Source organism: Zingiber officinale, chromosome 1A (genome assembly GCF_018446385.1).
Source record: "Zingiber officinale cultivar Zhangliang chromosome 1A, Zo_v1.1, whole genome shotgun sequence".
NCBI lineage: Eukaryota > Viridiplantae > Streptophyta > Magnoliopsida > Zingiberales > Zingiberaceae > Zingiber > Zingiber officinale.
This window is the reverse complement of record NC_055987.1, coordinates 177,867,592-177,871,477: the sequence shown is the minus strand read 5'-3', so window position 1 is coordinate 177,871,477 and position 3,886 is coordinate 177,867,592. Positions and strand designations below refer to the sequence as shown.

The 3,886-nt window shown below is 37.2% G+C and overlaps 1 long non-coding RNA gene across 1 annotated transcript; it reads left to right on the top strand.

Annotated features, from left to right (window-relative positions):
* Positions 1 to 816: 816 nt before the first annotated feature.
* On the top strand, positions 817 to 3,296 carry LOC122012713. The gene is made up of 2 exons (XR_006120304.1): positions 817 to 1,166; positions 3,097 to 3,296. It is a non-coding gene; the product is annotated as an uncharacterized LOC122012713 (long non-coding RNA).
* Positions 3,297 to 3,886: the final 590 nt, after the last annotated feature.

Genomic DNA, 3,886 nt, shown 5'->3' with positions numbered 1-3,886 from the left:
GACTACTCAGGCTATCCAGAAGATCAGACAGACTAGAGCAGACAGAAGAGTTATGCTGACACACGCCGTAGGCCACTTGAATTTCAAGTAGGGGATTCAGTCTTCCTCAAGGTCGCTCCTATGAAGGGAGTGATGAGATTTGGCAAGAAGGGCAAATTAAGTCCTCGTTATGTAGGACCTTACCTGATCACAGAAAGGATTGGGAAAGTAGCTTACAAGCTGGACTTACCACAAGACATGTCAGCAATACATAATGTATTTCATGTCTCTCTGCTAAAGAAGTGTCTCCACGACCCTAGCCAAGTGATTCAGCCTCAGTTAGTGCAGATCCAAGAGGATCTTAGTTATGAGAGCAGACCTACACAGATAGTGGACAGAGCAGTCAAGAGACTAAGAAATAAAGAAGTGCCACTAGTGAAGGTTATCTGGCAGAACCAGAAGCATGAGGAAGTCACTTGGGAGCAGGAGGACAGTATGAGACAGAAGTATCCAGAGCTATTCTAAGTTCGAGGACGAACTTTTTATAAGGTATGGGGGATTGTAACGACCCAATTTTTCCTATTTCAAGTTCTAAAAGTCGATGAAAATATTTGGAAATACCTTTAAAATATTCTAGAGATTTTTAGAAATTTTTAGAGTATTTTTACGTAATTTTTGGAGTTCGTTTGGTATTTTTACCCAGAGGAAGAAGTTTTAAAAAAAATAAAAGAAAATAAAAGAAAAATAAGTTTGTATAAGCTAGGGTTCGAACCCAACTCCTCGGACCCAAGCACAACCGAACCATGCCCGACCAGTTGAGCTATGCTCGTTCTGTTAACTAGGTATGGAGAGAAAAATATCTAAAGTAAAGTTATATGGAAACCCTAGAGATAATAAGAGGGAAAAACTTAAGTGGGTTTTCGGAAAAGGGATCTTTTTCTCCCGAAATTCTTTCTCTCCTCATCTCTCTCGCGCGACAGCGGCGGCTCGGGCGGAAAACACTTCGAGGCGACGGCGCTAGGGTTCCTCTCCGGTGCCGGCGAAAGGATTCTCTCGGCCGGTCTTCACCCGTACGTGGTCACCGTGACGAAGGGAGCTCGGGAACTCAAGGGAGCCGCCGAGATCTTCAAGCTTCACCCGAAACCCTAGAATTTGCTCTCCTCCGGTTGTAAGTTCAAAACAGCGAGGTGAGTTGCTACTCACCTGCAGTAGGATAGCTCCGAGATTTTCGTTTCCTTGCTTTCGGAAATTGTTGTGCCGAATTTATTGTGCTAAGGATTTAGGTCCCCCTTGGTTAAGAACAAGTTGTATAGGGCTTATTGAACCAAGGTTGTTTCAGATTATAGAGTACAGAATTGGGGTAGTCCGGGAATTTAAGAGTAGTATGCGTCCTTGGGCTTTTCCTCTTAAGTTCTGTTGTAGCAAAAATTCAAGATTCTGTTGTGCTGTAAAAGTATAAGTATTGTAGTATATTTTAGCTTGTTTTCTGTGATTCTGTGAAGGTATTGTTTGAATAAGTTACATGGGTTTTGATTGTAAAATTTACAACAAGTTTAACTTGAGTTAGGCAAAGAAAAGGGGCACGGGTAGTTTCTTTAGGGTTGCTGTGCAATCCGGTTATTTAGTTGACCATGAGAAAACATATGCTGGTTGATTAGCATGTAGTTCCCTTCATGTTGTTACCTTGTTAGAGGATTTAAATGGATTCTTGTTAAGAATTTGTTAAGAGGTTATTAGGAGTCTTTCTTTTAATTGCTAAAGAAATTAGAGGTTTCACATGCTATTTGTAATGCTAGATTTGAGTTAGTTGCCTTTTCTTTAAGCAAGTGCATATTCGTTTATGTTTTAATTTAGTTTCCTCAAGCAAATGCAGATTTGATTTCTGTTCAGTTTTGTTCCTCCCAATTGTACATGCTAGTTTCACCTTTTCTTACATGTTCCATAATTTATTTAATGCTTTAGTTAGTGCTGTAAATTGTGGAATTGGCTACCTTTATTAATGTTGATGTGGTGCTAAAAGGGGGCAGTTTAGTGCTTATGAAAGGAAAAGTTTTGGATGTAGTTTACTGATAACGTTTTGTTCCTTTGATACACATGTTTAACTCAACCTCCAAAGCATACAGTTAGTTAGTATGCAGATTTTAGTTAAGCTTGGCATGCAGATTTCTTATAGCTTAAATGCAGATTTTTATTAGTCCTATGTGCAGTTTTTAATTGCTATGAGTTGAGCATGATCAGTTTTCTTTATTACTAGATACACATGAGCAGTTTTTTTTAGTTTATTTGCTATTTTAACAAGCATGAACAGTCATGTATTTTAAATGGAAAAATAAGAATCCTATTAAATACTTTTAGAAGTATTAACAAGTAAAAGGAAGAAAAAGAAAAGAAAGAAAAAGGCCAAGGCCTTAAGTAAATCCCAAAGTCAAGACTTTAGAGATTTTGGCACACCAGATGCTATTAAAATGCCAAGGCATTTAAAGAAGAAGTATTTAAGATAAAAAGTATTTTACTTTTAAGAAGAGGCTAGTACCCGACTTCCAAGGTTGTCGTTAAACAAATCCAGGTGTCCAATTCCAAGGTCTTGGCCCTGGTAGACCAAGGTCTGCTCTTTTAGGATTGGCGGCTCGCTACCCCAACCTATTAGGGAACGCGCATAAGATGGTACTATGCCTAGGCCCAAGAGAAGTTGATTATTATTTTCAAGTATTAAAGTATAAATTTTAAACAAGTGAAATAAAAGAATAAGATTAGAGTAAAAGAAGTAAGTTTCACTTTGTTTTAAAGATCAGCAAGTTTAGCTTTCTTTTATGCTAGCAGCTTTTACATGTTTAGTTTCTTACATGTTATTTATTTGCTAGTTGATGAGCATGTTTTGCTTTATATTTTAGTATTCCAGTTAGTTTGCTTTCTTTATTAGTTTATGAGCATGAGTAGTTATACATGTTATCTTTTCTGTTAGTTGATTTCTTTGCTATTTATGAGCATGAGTAGCTTTACAGATTAGCATTCAGTTTTAGCATGTTTTTTATTTGTATACATGCATATCGAGTTTTTGTGAGTTAGATAGCGCTCACTAAGCTTTATGCTTATAGACTGCACTTTCTCCTACTGCAGATAAAGAAAAAGGAAAACTAATATGAAGGAAGGCGACAAGGAGATGCAAGAGGGGTGTGTGATGTTTGCACTATGGGAGTCCTAGGGATCCTTGCAAATAAGATGAATTATGATTTGTTCTTTGAGTTAATTAAGTTTTTATGTGTTAAGGAAATTTGATAACTGTTTATAAGGACATTTGATACTGTGTTTGCTATTCAGTTGTGGTTGTGGATTAGTTTTCCTTTAATGTTGCTGAGTTAGATTTATTATACTGCGTGGTTGTTAGTTATGTGTTCCAGCCGCTTGTGGCTGAGTATATATACTGCATGTATTGTTGAATATGGTCACCGGTACAGGGGAGATTCTGTCGAAATTTTTCGGTAGAGTTTCCATGTGGTTTTTAATCACACCGGTTAAGTAGAGTTAGTAGATAAGTAACGGTCATCTTTAGAGAATAGTAGTAGTAAGAAGGGTGGACGTTACAGGAGATACGAAGAATATTTAAAAAGAAATGTGGCGATCACATTAGACATGTATTAAGTCACGCAAAGAGTCGGCGGAAAAAACCAAACTTCATCACTGAAGAAAATTGGGAGAGGATCACTCTATTTTGGGCAACGGAGGAAAGTAAACAAAGGAGTGACCTGAATAGAATGAATCAATCTCACAATTCTGGTGACTCAAGTGCTATATATGCGGGAGGCTCCATTAACATAGATGAGCATAGACGGAGAATGGTAATAGTTTCACTCTTTCACAAATTTTTAATATATATCAAATTATTTCGTTATTTGAAATAATGTTTTTT